This window comes from Myotis yumanensis, unplaced genomic scaffold, assembly GCF_028538775.1.
Source record: "Myotis yumanensis isolate MYYU_CA2020_CCGP unplaced genomic scaffold, mMyoYum1.0.hap1 SCAF_2, whole genome shotgun sequence".
NCBI lineage: Eukaryota > Metazoa > Chordata > Mammalia > Chiroptera > Vespertilionidae > Myotis > Myotis yumanensis.
The window spans coordinates 76,719,234-76,736,507 of NW_027223753.1; the positions used below are offsets into that span (position 1 = coordinate 76,719,234).

At 40.7% G+C, this 17,274-nt stretch overlaps 1 pseudogene; it reads right to left on the bottom strand.

Moving 5' to 3' along the window:
* Positions 1-15,744: 15,744 nt before the first annotated feature.
* LOC139004714 (U2 spliceosomal RNA) lies at positions 15,745-15,912 on the bottom strand (annotated as a pseudogene).
* Positions 15,913-17,274: the final 1,362 nt, after the last annotated feature.

Here is a 17,274-nt window from a genome sequence, read left to right on the forward strand (position 1 = left end):
ACAGAAATACACTTGCTGAAATGTTTATTATTAGGGAAATAATTAAATAGATTATACCATACTATGTAGCCAATTAAAAGAACAAAGGAAATCTGTATGTTCTGTGTGGAAAGATTACCCATATGTTGTTCACTTATTAAACAAATATTTGTTTAGGACTTACTTTGTCCTTCCTGCTCCAGGTGCTGAAAGTTACAACTATTAAATTATGGTTTAGTCTATGTAGTATGATCAATGAGTGCTAAACAATATTCTGCATCTGTGTACAAATGTATATTGGGCTGTGGTCCCCTCTGTCCAGGCAGTAGAGAGGTCTCAAGCTGATTCTCCTTCGAGTACCTCCTATGGATGCTGGAGTTTGCTTTACCATATCAACTCTTCTTATGTAGCCTGGCTCCACTCTTCATCTTAGAAGCCTACAAATACCCTGGGCCTTGAAAAGGGCAAAGCTGTGGGGCATGAACAGATATCATATCTGCTGGACAGCTGGTGGCTGTCCAGGGCTGCTGTTTTTAGGGCAACCAGAAGAACAGCGAAAGTGTTTCTTGGTTCTGCTTCTTCAAATGGTTGCTGCACCCTCTGCAGACACTGCCTGGCCTCTTGCTGGCTCTCTGCTGCTCACAGAAAGGAAGGTGGAGTCTCCTCTTCTATAGGTGTGGTTGCTTCCTCCTGTCTGTCACCCTAAGCCACATAGATACCCCCGCCCCCACCTCCTCTTCCTTCTATCACTTGACTTCCTATCTACTCTCTGATGGCAGGAAGTTGGACTCTTCATTCTGTTTCTGAACTGCTGGTCATGCCATGAGCTTTAAGCACCAAATATTTCAGGGCTTTGATTTTTATCCATAACATCAAAAATTTTGGAACTGAAAATACCTTTCTTTCAGATCTTTGGAATCAAAAACTTTGGTCATGAGTAGCCTTAATCCTTAGGGTCCTTTAGTCTATGTAGGACAAAAAGAGTCAACAGATAAATAAGAATTACCCCCCAAATTATCAATGGTTTGTCTTTGACATGTATTGAAGACAAACCATTCTGATTAATATACCACAATATTATTCCACCACACATAGAAGACAATCTGGGAAACCTACTTAGCTGTTAGCAGGCTTTATCTCTGAGGAATGGAGGGGGATTGATAATGAAGTGAAAACAGGTTTTCTATTTTTATTCCAAAAACTTCTTTTGGTTTCTTTGAATTATTTACAGCCATGTTTTAATGGTATCCGTAGTAATTAAAACTAATGATAAAAACAAGTGTTTTCTAAGTAGGTCACAGTGTTTAGAACTTGGGCCAGGGGTTGGGTGAAGGGGTCCTATGCTTTTATCACCTTTGACCTTATTTCTTTTCACTGTACTTCAACTCTAGGCTGCCCTTCTTCAACTGACTGCCTCTTAGGATATCTCAGAGAGCTTACCTCCTCAGGAAGTCTTTCTGGACTTCTTTCCCATTCTCTTCCCAAGGCTGGGTTAGAAAACACTTCCTGTTGGCATTCCCCCTCAGACCATAATACTTACCAGGTAGCTCTGAAATGCTCTGTTTATGTGTTGGTCTTCCTCTAACCAATGTGAACTTTTGAAGGATAGAAATTGTGTCCATTCATCCCTGTGTCTCCAGATCCTACCACATGCCTGGCATGTGGAAGCATTCAATACAATGTTTATTTTAATTTTCTTCCTGCATCCAAGTGAGAGAATTGCTGCTCTGACATATTATAAAAATATGCAAATGTAAAAAAATACTAACATCAACTCAGCTTTTTCTACTGACAGTTTTTTTTCTATATCTTCCATCTTTCACATTAATTGTTCCAACCTTCTTACACATTCCAAAGGTGAACTTATAAAACTAACAGGAAGATCTAGACCATCCCCTCTTTTTCTAATCCTAATCAATTCTGAGTACCCCTGTGGAGACTAATCCCCTACCTCTGCATCTCCTTCTATCTCCTCTTGAACCTAAATTTAATTAGTTCATTAATTACTACCACTTTCTGTTATCTCAGACATGGCTAACTTCAGCAGGATGATACCTTTTTTTTTTTCATTACTTATTCAACTATTATTGAGTAACTACTATATGCCAAGCACTATGCTAGATGTGAGGCTCCAGAGATGAGTAGGAAACCATCTTTGTCCTTGTATCAGTTAAGATCCCAGCAGGAAACAGATGGCACCTCAAATTGGGTCATTTGAGGATAATATAGACAGAGTTAGGGAAATCACATGGGATAGTGTAAGGCTAGGAATAGTGGAGATTACCATCCTTAGGCCTGAAATGGGGGTTGGTGAGGAGTGGTGTGGGAGGGGGAGGCATAGCTCCTGGAACATGGGAAGTAAAGGAGGAGTACCAGCAAGCTATGTAGAGATGCTTTCTGAAAGAGAGTGGCTTTTAGTCAAAAGCACAGTTAACAGATGGCAACCTAGCAAGGAGGGATCTCGAGAATAAATACCTGGACCTCATTCTTGTTACCCCTTCCAAATCAATTGCAAGTCAGTGGGGGAGGAAGCCATTTGATGCAATCTATACATCAGCTTCCTGGAGCAGAAGTGAAGGAGAGGGATAGAGTGGATCTGGTATCCTGCAAGTCCTCAGGATATCAGGATCTAATAGAAAGATAAACAGGCTCTTATAATACACTAGAGGTCCAGTGCATGAAAATTCATGCACTGGAGTGGGGGGTCCCTCAGCCCAGTCTGCCCCCTCTCACAGTCTGGGAGCTCTCAGGGGTGGGAGACGACCTGGCGATCAGGGGAAGGCGACACCCCATCACACCTCTGCTGCTGCCACTGCTGGCAGTGAAAGCCTCGGCCGGCCCTGGTTACCTGAGCCTCAGGCGGCCCTTGGTGGCTGGGCAGCTGACATCTGAGGCTTGCCTGCACCTCGGGCCGGCCCTGGGCACCTGGGAGGCTGAGGGGACTGGGGGACTCTGGAGGCAGGGACTCTGGGGGCGGGCACAGCCTTGCCGCATGCCTGCCACCCAGGCAGGGCTGAGGGGACTGGGCGTTGCCATCTTCTGGCTGTGGGCGCCACCATCTTTGAGGGTGTGGCAATCAATTAGCATATTCCTTCCTTATTGGCTGTGGGCGCTGCCATCTTTGAGGGCGAGGCAGTCAATTAGCATATTCCCTTCTTATTGGCTGTGGGTGCCACCATCTTTGTGATGGCGTGAGGGTCAATTAGCATATTCCCTCTTTATTCAATAGGATTATGGAATATAATGAAGTAGCTGTATAAAGGACACTGAAGTAATTATTCTGAGTATTTCATCTGCATAACCTAAAAAAATTCTACAATGTATAAGGTATTGGGGAGAAAACTAGCCTGGAAGGATCAGATAAGCTTTTTTTAAAAATATATATTTTATTGATTTTTTTACAGAGAGGAAAGGAGAGGGATAGAGAGTTAGAAACATCGATTAGAGAGAAACATCGATCAGTTGCCTCCTGCACACCCCCTACTGGGGATGTGCCCCCAACCAAGGTACATGCCCTTGACCGGAATCGAACCTGGGACCCTTTAGTCTGCAGGCTGACGCTCTATCCACTGACCCAAACCGGTCAGGGCCAGATAAGCTTTTTGAACACTACGGTGTCGGGTGAATTTCCCGCCAAAATATAAGATGGCGCGGGCAATTATTTAGGTTTCCCGCGCAAAATCAGGGATTTTTATGATACCTATTACCCCAATGGGTATGAAACGGTTCGCATACGCAGGTAGGTATCTTTGTGAACGGCAAACAAACAAATATTTGGTAATACGCAGTTACAATCGGCCCGAGTTTACACGTTTCCCGCACTCCACCGCAAATCTATATGAACCGAGTTAAGACGGCTCCCGCGGAGTACGTGCAATTCACGCGAGCCGACTTAACTCGTTTCCCGCACTCCAAGTGTGAAGAAAGTAAAATGGAGATGAGTCTTAGGGTATGAGAGTGAGCTGTCAGGCTAAGCTGGGTTTAGGGAGGGGGCATGAGCAGAGATAATAGAGGAGTAAAAAACATCATCTGTTACTGGAAACTCATGAAGTTCATAGTCATTGGAGTTTAGGGAAGGAGCACTGAGAGGAGATTGAAGAGGGAGGCAGGGGCTGGATGATGAAGAGCCCATTGAGATTTTATCAAATGGTTGCTGGGCAGCAAATGGATTTTTTTTTTTTAAAGAAAAGAGATATAATTGATATATAATATTAGGTGTTTTAAGTGTACAACATAATGATTTGATATTTATATGTACTGTGAAATAATCACCATAGTAAGTATAGTTAACATCTGTACCATACATAGTTACAAATCTTTTTTTCTTGTGATGAGAACTTTTAAGATCTACTTTCCTAACAACTTTCAGATATACAATATAGTCACCATGCTGTACATTATGTCCCCATGACTTATTTTATATCTGGAAGTTTGTACCTTTGACCACTGACACTCATTTTGCCTGCAGCGCCCGCCAACCCCCAATGCCCTGCCTCTGGCAATCATCAATCTGTTCTCTGTATCAATGAGCTTGTTTTTTTTTTTTTATTCCACATATAAGTGAGATCATATGACAGATATTTGTCTTTCTCTGTCTGACTTATTTAACTTTGCATAATGCCCTCAAGATCCATCCATGTTGACCCAAATGGCAAGATTTCTTTCCTTTTTTATGGCTGGCTAATATTCCAATGTGTATACATACATTTTCTTTATGCATTCTTCCATTAATGGAGACTTAGGTTGTTTCCACAGTGTCCATGGATGATAGGCAGCAAATGACAGTTTTAAACAGGAGAATGAAATGGTGTGGTCTACAATCAGATGATTGATAATGTAGATAGGATAGATTTGAGGGAGGTAGGACCAAAGACGAGGAGACCAGTAATAGAAGACCACAGTGGTGTTAGAGAAGAGAAATAATGTAGCTAAAACTCAGGCTGGGAAAGGGGTGATGAATTTGAAAAATGTTTAGGAGCCAAAAGTGGCAAGTTCCAGGATTAGAAATGAGGGTTGAAAGAGAAATTATCAAAGATAACCCACAGGTTTCCAGCTTGGGTAACTGTTGCAAGCATGTCAAACTCTCGGCCCATGGGCTGCATTTGACCCACAACCAATATTTTTGCGGCCCAGCCAATGTAACGGTATGTAAGAAACATTTTAATAAAAATTTCATAACTTAATTTTTACAATATCCTGTTATACATAATTATTAAAACAAACTACAACGTTCGCTAATGACTGATTACTATAATTGTGTTGCATTCGTTTCCCTTATGCGCCTTATGTGTAAGTGCACCATTTCTCTCCACTAATACTAGCAGCGAGTATTCTAGCAGCCGATTGCCACGTCATGAGTCTTGGACTAACTTATTTGGTGTGAGCAACAGGAAATATTTTGCTTTTGGAGAACAAGAAAAATAGGTTTATTTGTGTTATGCTTATTAATTTGTGCAGTTACTCAGTGTTAATGTTCAAGAAAAAATATTAATTTTTATTAAAATGTTCTATTATTTTATGTTAATGATTACTCATTTATTTCAGCCCTTTGTATTCAGCATGTCTCTATCGAAATAAACTTACACTTCTATGAAATTTAAAGCTTTTGTTTTGTTTTAGTTTTTGCGGCCCACATAAACTTAAACCTTGTTTATTTGGCCCATGCTAGCCTTTGAGTTTGACATGCTTGTGTTAGAGAATGGTGAATCCAGCTGAGAGTTGCAGACTAAAGAGAAGAATGAAGGATTCAGTTGGGTCTGTGGGACATCCAAGTGAAGATGCTTAGCAACAATAAAAATTTTTTTAAAAAGAAAAGAAAATGCTTAGCAAGTATGGGCTTACCCTGTTTTATTGCGCTTCACTTTATTGTGCTCTATGGATGTTGCATTTTTTACAAATTGAAGGCAAGACCCTTCACAGCAAAATGGTTGTGACTTGCTTTATTGGGAGCCTCCCTTTATTGTGGTGGTCTAGAAATGAACCTGAAATATTTCTAATGTATATGCTTGTAGTTGGAAAAAATGAGCCTAAACTGTAGTGGGAGGGACAGGCAGAAGGAATAGACTTGGGACTGAAACAATGAAAGTAGACTGGATTATTCAGTAATGGGTTGGAGCGTGAGAAGGTCTGAGGATTTCTTTTTGTTGTTGTTGTTAATCCTCACCCGAGGATATTTCCCCATTAATTTTTAGAGAGAGTGGAAGGGAGCGAGAGGGAGAGCAAGACATTGATGTAAGAGAGACACATTAGTTGCCTCCTGCACACAGGGCTGGGAATTGAGCCTGCACCCAGAGGTACATGCCCTTGACAGGTATGTGCCCTTCATAGAAATTGAACCTGCAACACTTCAGTCCACTGAGCCAAAGCCGCTGGGCTGAGAATTTCTTTTAAGGAAGAGTGTGTGGTTGGAATGTAGTTGGGGAGAGATTCTGAAGAGACTATGAAGAATCCAGAAAAATACTATTTTTAAGGAGTGAAAATTTTCAAGAAGCCTAATATTTGGGCACCTTTACCTCTCTCCTTCCTTTTTGAAACTCTCTACTCTCTTGGCTTCTGTGAAATTGTTTTTTTCCTGGTCTTTCTCCTTCTGCCTTTCCTATTCTCACAAGTTTTCCACCCATACATACATCAAAAACTTTAGAGAAGGACCAAGGAACAATTAAGAGAGAGAGGAACTAAATAGGGAGGCAAGTATGACCTTTGGGCCAAATGCTTTTGCTGCCCTGTTGTAGGCATTTCATGTTCCCTCAAGCTCCTGAGCTGAGGCTCCTGACTTTCTCACTCTTCCCTATTCTTGATCTGAGGAGTTTGAAACAATTTAGGCACTTTCTTGAGGTTATCAAAATTTATCATCATTCACATGTGGGAGTTACTTAAGGCGAATAACTCTAGAACACAAGATATTGAGTCCACAGGGAAAGCGTCTAGAGTCACTGGTTTGCAGGCCAAATGCCTCTCTGGAATTAACATTTGGACTTACTAGTATCATTGAGCTTATTGTTAACTGGTGGAATGTTACACTCCCTACAGTGAACTAGCACGTATAAGACAGATCCCTCACTTCAGGAATTCATTACAATAAATGGCCAATTCTGCCTTTGGTTAATTTAATCTCCAATCCATGATGTGTTATGTTAGCACTGCTCTAGTGAAAATGGATGTCATCCATGCTTATGTAACTCCTGCTTGAGCGCTTTATGCTCCAGCCATGCTTATTTGTGAGTCATAATTATGTCTGTGTTAAAACACTGCTGCAAGCTGTGTGTACCTGTGTGGGTGTTTTATGTAGGGGTGTAGTCTACAGCCTGGGAAGCCAAACCTGTTGGTGAAGGGATTTTCATTTACCTAAGAGAAAGATCTGAACACTTAATAAAGATCAGATTAATTTCAACCGGTTCTTTACATGTAAAATAGGTCTTGTTAGCAAAAGAAAGTGCCTTCCTCCTTCCCAGCTACTCTCTGAGGATAGGAGTCGGGAGGAGAATCAAAGAACTCCTAATTTCTCCCAGGCTAGGTAGTCCAGTTAGCCCTCTTATCTGTCTACCTGGTACCCCACAGGTGCCTCCAGCTCTGGAGGGAGGTTGAACCTGTTTTGAGTAAAGGGGAGCTGAGGGGATATTATCATGGATAAGAGGATAGATTCTGGATCCAGACCACCTTCCTAGCTGTGTGGCCTAGGGCTAATGTTTCCTTATCTGTAAAATCGGGTGATAATAGTATCTATCTCTCCCGTTGCTGTAAGGCAGTGGTTCTCAACCTTCCTAATGCCGCAACCCTTTAATACAGTTCCTCAGGTTGTGGTGACCCCCAACCATAAAATTATTTTCGTTGCTACTTCATAACTGTAATTTTCCTACTGTTATGAATCGTAATGTAAATATCTGATATGCAGGATGTATTTAGGCGACCCTTGTGAAAGGGTCGTTCGACCCCCAAAGGGGTCTCGACCCACAGATTGAGAACCACTGCTGTAAGGGTTAAATGAGCTAATACATGGGGATGGGTGGAGGTGGAAGAGGCCATAGAGGGGAAAAAAAGAAGAGTTAAAAAGAAGAGTTTGGTACCTACCACCCCATGGTACTCAAATAGCTGTCATCTTTCTAAAGGGTTCAGTGAGGGTCCTAAAGCTGGAGCTGGTTCGCTCTGTGGATGTAAGAAAAGTCCAAACTTGTAGATAATTTTTATAGGCATGTAATTGAGACAATACTTATGACAATTGCCAGGAAGCAATATTTCAAGAGCTGCTTTTATGCATTTGGAATTAAGGAGGGAACGTAGGGAAGATTACAATGAAGGTGGGAGAAAGCAAGGCAGGGATTGGATAGATAACAAGATTATGTGTTGTCTTCAGGGTGGTTTCACTTATTTCAAAGGTGGTTAACCGAGCTGCACAAAAACAATGGACAGGGCTTGCTTAAGGCGAAGAGAAACCTTTTCGTGGAAAAGCCCTATGCCTGGGGACTGGCTATCCCCAAAGACCTGCCCAGTTACACAGTTTTGGTCAGACAACCCTGTGAGGCTACTTTTCGTTCACAATTCCTGAGTCAAGCAAAGGAATCCAGTACTCCCGGGCTGGGCCTTCAGAGGGTGTCACACACGTGGGAATTCTCTTGCTGGCCTGCTTCTTCCTTTAACCCTTCCTCTTTATGGTAGTCTCCTGAAGGTCCTGATCACCTGGTGCTTCTGCCTCATCCTTGAAACTCTGGTAAGGACAGTTTTTTCCCTAGAGTGAAATTTCATGCAGGCTGTGGTGTGTTTATCTTTTGTAGACTCTGTTCCGCCCACCCCCACTCCACCTCCAGCCCCGCAGGCACTGGTGCCTCCTTGCCAGGGCTGATTCTTTTCATCTTGCTCAAGTTCTCTGTTTGCTCTGGTGGTGTGGGTGACTTTGTGACTGCCTTCCCTTCTTATCTGAGGCCAGTTTGTTTTCCCCAAAGTGGTATAATTGGCAGGCTTGATGTTTTCTGTTTTTTTGCACCCTGTTTGGTGGAGGGGCTAGCTGAGGTTGTGTGCACTCATCACTAAAAACTCTAAGCCAGCGGTTCTCAACCTGTGGGTCGAGACCCCTTTGGCAGTCGAACGACGCTTTCACAGGGGTCGCCTAAGACCATCCTGCATATCAGGTATTTACATTATGATTAATGACAGTAGCAAAATTACAGTTATGAAGTAGCAAGGAAAATAATTTTATGGTTGGGTCACAACATGAGGAACTGTATTTAAAGGGCCAGAAGGTTGACAACCACTGCAAGCTCTGTGCTTATTTCTGAGAATTTATTTCATCTGGTACACTCCATTCCCACAGGCTTGGATCCCTCTCCTGTTAAGAGGGTAGCCCGCAGCTCTCCCAGCCCTGTGTCTCCAGTTGTCTTGTTTCACCCAGTTTTGCAGCCATTTGCATTCACAGCAATCAGAAAGCAGAAAAGATAAGGATAACCTCATAGATTGGCTCTTTGGAGATTTCACTATTGATGGGAATGCTTAGGATTTTATGACTTAAGACAGGACGAGTTGGGACTGGCAGTCCTACCAAGATGCTCTGTGCTTGGCTCCCGATATCTTGTGTCCTTCCTGGACTACCTTTTTGAGGTTTATGTTGTAGAGTGCATACTTTTTGCATCTGATTGCTGCTGGTGAATTTTGAAAGGACTTGCTTTTTTATTTCATTATTTCCTTAGGAATTAGCTATGAGGCAGCTCCATTCCACATATTAATCCAAGTTGGATTTTTTTTTTCTTTTTAATATGAGTAAGTCCCTACTCTATATATAGTAGGGTCTTATTAGCCTGACCTTAGTAGGCTATAACACATTTTCCTCTTTTCTGGCCTGGCTTTCATTCATATATATAATTGATTTCAGAGAGGAAGGGAGAAGGAGAGAGAGAATCACTGATGGGCTGCTTCCTGCACACCCCCTACTGGGGGTCGAGTCTGCAACCTGGGTATGTGCCTTGATCAGAATCAAACTGTGACCTTTTGGTGGACAGATGACACCCAACCAACTGTGCCACACTGGCCAAGGCATGATAGAGTTTTTTAATATGACGGCAAATGTTCATATTTTAATTTTAAAAAGGTAAATGTAGAATTCTTATAGTATATAACATATAATCTAAAATACTTTTAAAAATCTAATTTATTAAAAATTGCATAGCCTTCTCTGGTGTGGCTCAGTTGGTGGAGCATCACATACTCTGAAAGGCGGCAGATTCAATTCCTGGTCAGGGCACATACCTGGGTTTGGGGTTTGATCCCCAGTCAGGGTGCATATGTGAGGTAACTGATTGATGCTTTTCTCTCTCTCTAAAATCAATTTAAAAATTGCATATACAAAGGCAAGAAGGAAATATATCAAATATTAACAGTAGCCATCTCTAGGTAATTAGATTATCAGCACTAAAACTTTTTTCTTTACATGCTGCTATTACAAAAATTCCTACAATTTGCATGTACTACTTATGTAATTAGAAAAATAAAAAAAATAGTGCAATATATTTGAGGTATTGGAAAATAAGAATGGCTCTTAACCATTTTGCTTGTTATATTGAACTGAGTAAATAGTTGCTGACTTGATTAAAACTTGTATTTATATCACCAAACCCTCTGGACTCCAAAAGGAGGGTAGACTAACTGAGCGGTAGCAGATTTGACTGCATTTTTCTGAATCCAGTTGGCCTCGTTCATGCCACTTTCCTCAGCCTGTCCCTCTATTTTTAGGGTTGGGAGATCTCCTCTCCCCTCAGAGTAGTTGAGGTCTGTGCTTGATACGGGACATTTTCACCCTTCCTATCTGGTCAGTGAATAGAAGACGGGACCAGGAAGCTAAACCCCAGCCTCTTATGCCCAGCTAAGAGTTTTCCTCTGCAGTGAACTTTCATCTTCAGTATACATCCTTCTCTGCTACCGCATGCACAGAAGTCCTTCCCTGCCCAGATCCCAGGATGCCTTTCCCTGGGCCTCAGAACTTCCTCTACTGCGCCCTCCACTGGCTCCTCCTTCCGAGAGCTGCAAACCTGTTACTGGAGTCCCATCAATTTGTCCCTTTTCTCTCTTCCCATGCCAGATGCACATTTACCAGTGAGTTGGTGAGGTTGGAAATAAATAAGCATATGTGTTTAGGCTCATCAGAGGGCATCTCTGGAGACTGTCTGCCTGAAATCTGTAGCTTCCAATAGGACTTAGTGGGCTCCCTTTGCTTCTCTCTCAGCTTTCACCTAGGACATGTGGTTGTATAATTTGGTTCCAGTGGTACTCAACTTGTTCTTGACTCAGGTGCCCTTTGATGATGACCTATTCCATCTTTCTCTTCCCCAAGGTCTCTCGGGACCTGTCAATAAATTAACAGATTGATGTACCTTAGACATACCCTATAGTGGCTACAGATGTAGTTTTCTTATAGTCTGTAAAAGATATTACTTTTTAAAAAAGACCTCTAACATTTAATCAGTATATATATTCAGTAGGCAACACTTGAAATAAACTGGTTCCAATGCTACTAGTACATGCTATTATTGGTATTATTTTCATAATAGTTTCCTGGTCAGACTCACTGATGATCATGCTCTAATATTAACATTCAGTTCCTTGGGGTAATTTTTAAAACAGTTTAAATAATCAAAACCATTCATATTTGGTTTTAGATCATGTAGAATGAATAACACCGGGCTTTTAGGTTAGCACAAAATTGTCTTCTGTGTGAGTTGCCAGCACCAGTTTACTTCCTGGTTTGTGTGATATATGAACAGAGGATTAGGGGGAGGAACAAAATATTGTTTGAGATAGAAATGGCAATGGTTTATAATGCAAACTCTGACTAATATGGTAAATCATTTGATCCTCTTAAAGGAGTTGCAAATTGAGAAAGATTTTATTCTCCATCCCAGTCCAATTTCTACTACTAAATTGTTTGTAAACTCAAACAAACAAAGTGTCATCTTTGCCACTTGCCATTCACAGATATTGTAATTCTTCTGTGGACACGGTAGGGTCACATGGCAGGATTGCTGCTTTGGAGTCAGCTTGGCCATGGGACTTGTTTTGGCCTACGAACTGTGCGTGGAAGTAAGAAGGGGAATCACTTCTGGGCCAAAGCTTTGAGAACCAGAGTGTGCTTTGTCATGTTCTGTGCTCCTGCTGGGTTGAAATGAAGCTTTGATTTCCCTTGTTCCAAGCTCCTAAATGAGAATAGTCTCCCCAAACTACACTGGATATGCAGTTATTCAGCCATGGAAATTTCAGGGTTGTTTGTTACTAGAGCATAAATTAGCCCATCATGACTGGTAATGTAGGTAGCTAGGAGGAGGATGGGTAGGTGTGCATGTAGGTAGACAGATATGCAAGAAAGATAGAAATTCAGATGTACCATAGTAGTTGTTCATGGATAGAACTATAGGTCTAGGAATCACGACTCCAAAATTCTTACTCTAATATTGATTAGTCTACTGGTCACTATCTTTGATTATAATTCATTTGCGTTTCCTTATCCCAAATTAAGTATTATATTTCAATCCTGTTGCTATTTATAAAGTTTTCAAAAGGCACTTTAAGTAAAAAGGAGCAAATTACAATGTGAAATATACAATATGATTCAATTTTTACAAGGAAAATTTGAGAAATGTTTGGAAGGCTATATACCAAAATATGAACTGTGGTGGGAATATAGGGGATTTTATTTATTTTTCTGTATAATTATTTTCTACTTCAAAAAATTACAAGTATACATCATAAACATCTATTTCTCTTGTTCTAATCAGTGTCCATTCCTTTGGGCAACTGCCCTGCCTTCAATCCTATAATTCTGTTATGTCCTGCATGTCTCTTCTCTCATCTGCCTTCCCCCAACATAAAAGTGGATACATATCATCTGAACTTGGTCAATCAGATACTCTTTGAACCTGATCTTGATATAGACACATAGAAATGCATAGTTTTTTCTGTTGGCATTGTCAAAAGAAATCCCTGGGACTTCCCTTGATTTCTGTCTTTCTTGAGGTTTTAGGAGTTATTTTGATTTTTAGGGTTATTTAGTTTCTTCTATTTGTTTTGTCTTTGTTTTCAGTGGTTCTCAACCTTTTGGCCCTTTAAATACAGTTCCTCATTTGTGACCCCCAACCATAAAATTATTTTCGTTACTACTTCATAACTGTAATTTTGCTACTGTTATGAATCGTAATGTAAATATCTCATATGCAGGATGGTCTTAGGTGACCCCTGTGAAAGGGTCATTCGATCCCCAAAGGGGTTGCGACCAAAAGGTTGCGAACCGCTGGTTTAAGTTAACCTAAATTGATATGAAGATTTGCAACAACAACATCTTTACTGACACAACACATGTTTAAGATTAACACAAAGAATGGATTTATTTTGTCCTCTTGCCTATGAAGAGTTAAATGAAAAATTTTCAGTATTTTTACTCTTGCTTTTTTCAAGTTGGTGGTGATTATTACCAAGCTTCTTTAGAGAATGCAAAAGACATTTGTAACCTGCCTGTGCTGAATGAATGTGTGCGTGTTTATGAGTACACACACATATTGTTCATTGGAACTTAAGCTGGTACATATGTGAACTCAGACACACTGGGATGTGTGTGAGTCAAAGTTGTATGGGTTTGAGTGTATGATAATGAGACTAGTAGGACAATATCCTTTCTAGCCAGCCACCCAGCATTTCACTCACACCTTCTAGTCATAGTACATGGTCTTGTTATTTCTGGCTTCTTTCATGTGGTGACTTGGAGTGCCCAAGCAGGTAGGCACCTTTCTTAGCATTTTGGTCCTATGTTCTCCAGCCTGTAGTACTTTTTATATAATAGCCAGTCCAGGGATGGTATTCCATGTTCATTCCCCACTTAATAAATATTTGCAGAGCAATTGCCATGTGCCAAGAGCTATGCCAGGTACTAGGGATCCAATGTAAGTAAGAGAGGATTTTGTCTTTAAGGAGCCTGTAGGCTCATAAGGACTGTGGAAAACACGCATAGCCCCTTTAGGAAACTAACCAAGATGACTCTGAAGACTGTTGAAATCTGAAGTCCACTCCCCACCCTCCACTTTCATAGTAGTCATTAGTGCTATTCTCCAATATTTCTGGTTCTCTTCCTTCAGGGCACATGGTGAAATTGCACTTTCCTCCTCTGAAGTTAAGTGGAGCCATAGGACTTGTTTTAGCCAATGGGATGTGAGTGGAAGTAGCATATGCCACTTCTGAGTGAAAGCCTTTATGAGTGAGTGCATGATTTGCCTTGGTAGTGACTGACCATGTTTTGGAGGGTGAGATTCTATTAGCCTGGGACCCATAATAAGGGTCAGTTGGAGAAGAGCCACCTATACTGAGCCTAGATAGACGATGTAGGCATGAGAAAGAATTGTTGTTTTAAGTCACTGAAATTTGGGAGTGTTTGTTGCCTCAGCATAACTTAGCCTATCCTGAGAGATGGACATCTCCCAGACTTGGCAAGAGGTTTTGTGGCCCTGGATCACGTTCTAACTGTTGGTCCTGGATGACCTATAACACTAAATGAAGTAAGATAACATTAAGAAAAGTCACAGAGCTCACATACCCACACTTCACACCACATTCACACTCAGCCTCCAACCATGCACCTCACACACCCCACACTCACCTCCCTAACCACAGACACACATCAAATTAAATTAAACACACACACCACCCAGACATAGAGACACACCCTGTATAGATAATGTGCCCCCCCCGCCCCCGCTAAAAAAAAAAACCCAACAAAGATAACATTGAACTTTGTCTAGCTGGAATTCCCAGAAGAAACAGTCCTTCACATATGAGCAATTTTCTCTTAGCCTCAAAGTGGCTGCTCACCATGCCATAAAAGTCTTTGAAATAGTAAAACCCAAGGGAAGACCTACTTTGACAATAGTAGGTTCATACTTGGTGAAAGAAAAGGGACCACCCCTGAGAACCAGGACTATAATTGTCTTAAAAAAAGTTTATAAGAGTTTATTTGAGCCAAACTGATGACATATGCCAAGGAGCAAGATCTCAAATGCTCCTCTAGAATTGTCTTTAACAAAATAGCCCTGAAAGATGGTGGGCAAGCTGGCATGCCTATGGAGAGGCTATAATCTTGAAATCTGGCCTTCCCACTTAACTCTGCACTTATAATCAATTGCTGAAGCCACTTGTGAGATTTATTTCAACAGAAAAAAAATAGAGCAAGCATTACCAGAGATTAAGACAATGCAAAATAAAATAGCACGACTATCTTTTTCTTCAGTTATTAATTTGGCAAGATATTTTAAATGTCTTGTGTTGGCAGGGTGATGGAAGTATAAATTCCTACAACCTTTCTGCAGACCAATAAGGGGGTATATATGAATAACCTTAAAAATATGTATGCATGTTAACACCTTCTTCCATGATATTAGAATTTTTAGCACAGCTGCTCAGAATAAAGATTATATTCCCAGCTTTCCCTGTAGCTAGGAATGGTCACACGAATAAGTGCTGGCCAATAAGATGAGAGCAGAAGTAAGGTATATAACCTCAGGGTTGAGCCCTGAAGGGGCAGAGGTGTGGTCTTTTGTTTCCCCCTTTCCTTATCCTGCTGTCTGGGATAGAGATGTGCTTTTGTTTTTTTATTCTTATTTTTTTTAGTTTTTATTTTTTTAATCTTTATTGTTGAGATTATTACAGATGTCCCCTTCCTCCACCCTCCATTGCCCGCCTCCACCTGGTTCCCACCCTGTCTCAGACCTTTGCCACCCTATTGTCTGTGTCCATAGGTAATGCATATATGCATATAAAATCTTTTTTTTTAAAGTTCACAGAGCAAGCTCCTATTCCATCTCCCTGCTCCAAAAATCCATTTAATATATTGTCCTCTGATAGAGGATGTATCAGATATTAAACTGTTAAGAACAGATACTACACTTGATCTTAGCCAAAAGGCAGGGAAACAATTTTTGTTTAATCTCTTCCGGTCCCCCCCACCGCCCTTCCCTCTGAGAATCATCAGTCTATTCTGATGATTCACCAGTTTATTCTGTTCATTAGATTTCTTATTTATGTATTTTGATTCAGTTGTTGATAGGTATGTATTTGTTGCCATTTTGTTGTTCATAGTTTTTATCTTTTTTTTTTTCTTCTTCTTCCTCTTCTTAAAGAATACCCTTCAACATTTCATATAATACTGGTTTGGTGGTGTTGAGTTCCTTTAGCTTTTTCTTGTCTGTGAAGCTCTTTATCTGACCTTCAATTCTACAGTAAATGATAGCTTTCCTGGGTAGTGTAATCTTGGTTGTAGGTCCTTGCTTTTTATCACTTTGAATATTTCTTGTCACTCCCTTCTGGCCTGCATAGTTTCTGTTGAGAAATCAGCTGATAGTCGTATGAGCATTCCCTTGTGGGTAACTAACTTCTTTTCTCTTGCTGCTTTTAAGATTCTCTCTTTGTCTTTAGCCCTTGGCATTTTAATTATGATGTGTCTTGGTGTGGTCCTCTTTGAGTTCCTCTTGTTTGGAACTTTCTGTGCTTCCTGCACTTGCAAGTCTATTTCTTTCACCAGGTAGGGGAAGTTTTCTGTCATTATTTCTTCAAATAGGTTTTCAATATTTTGCTCTGTCTCTTCTTCTGGCACCCCCATAATGTGAATGTTGGTACGCTTGAAGTTGTCCCAGAGGCTCCTTACACTGTCTTCATATTTTTGGATTCTTTTTTCTTTTTGCTCTTCTGGTTGGTTTGTTTTTTGCTTCCTCATATTTCAAATTGTTGATTTGATTCTCAGAATCCTCTACTCTACTATTGAATCCCTGTATATTATTCTTTTTTTTTTTTTTGTTTTGTTTTTTTTTTTTTTTTGTTTTGTTTTCTTAAAACTTTTATTTTCAAAATATGTTTTTTTTTTTAATCTTTATTGTTCAGGTTATTACATTTGTTCCTCTTTTTTCCCCCCATAACTCCCCTCCTTCCAGCTCCCACCCCACCCTCCACCCTCACTCCCCACCCACTGTGTTCATCCATAGGTGCATGATTTTTGTCCAGTCACTTCCCGCATCTCCCACACCCCTTTTCCCCCCAAGAATAGTTAGTCCATTCCCTTTCTATGTCCCTGATTCTATTATAATCACCAGTTCATTCTGTACATCAGGTTATTTATTCACTTGATTCTTAGATTCATTTGTTGATAGATGCATACTTGTTGTTCATAATTTGTATCTTTACCTTTTTCTTCTTCTTCCTCTTCTTAAAGGATACCTTTCAGCATTTCATATAATACTGGTTTGGCGGTGGTGAACTCCTTTAGCTTTTCCTTATCTGTGAAGC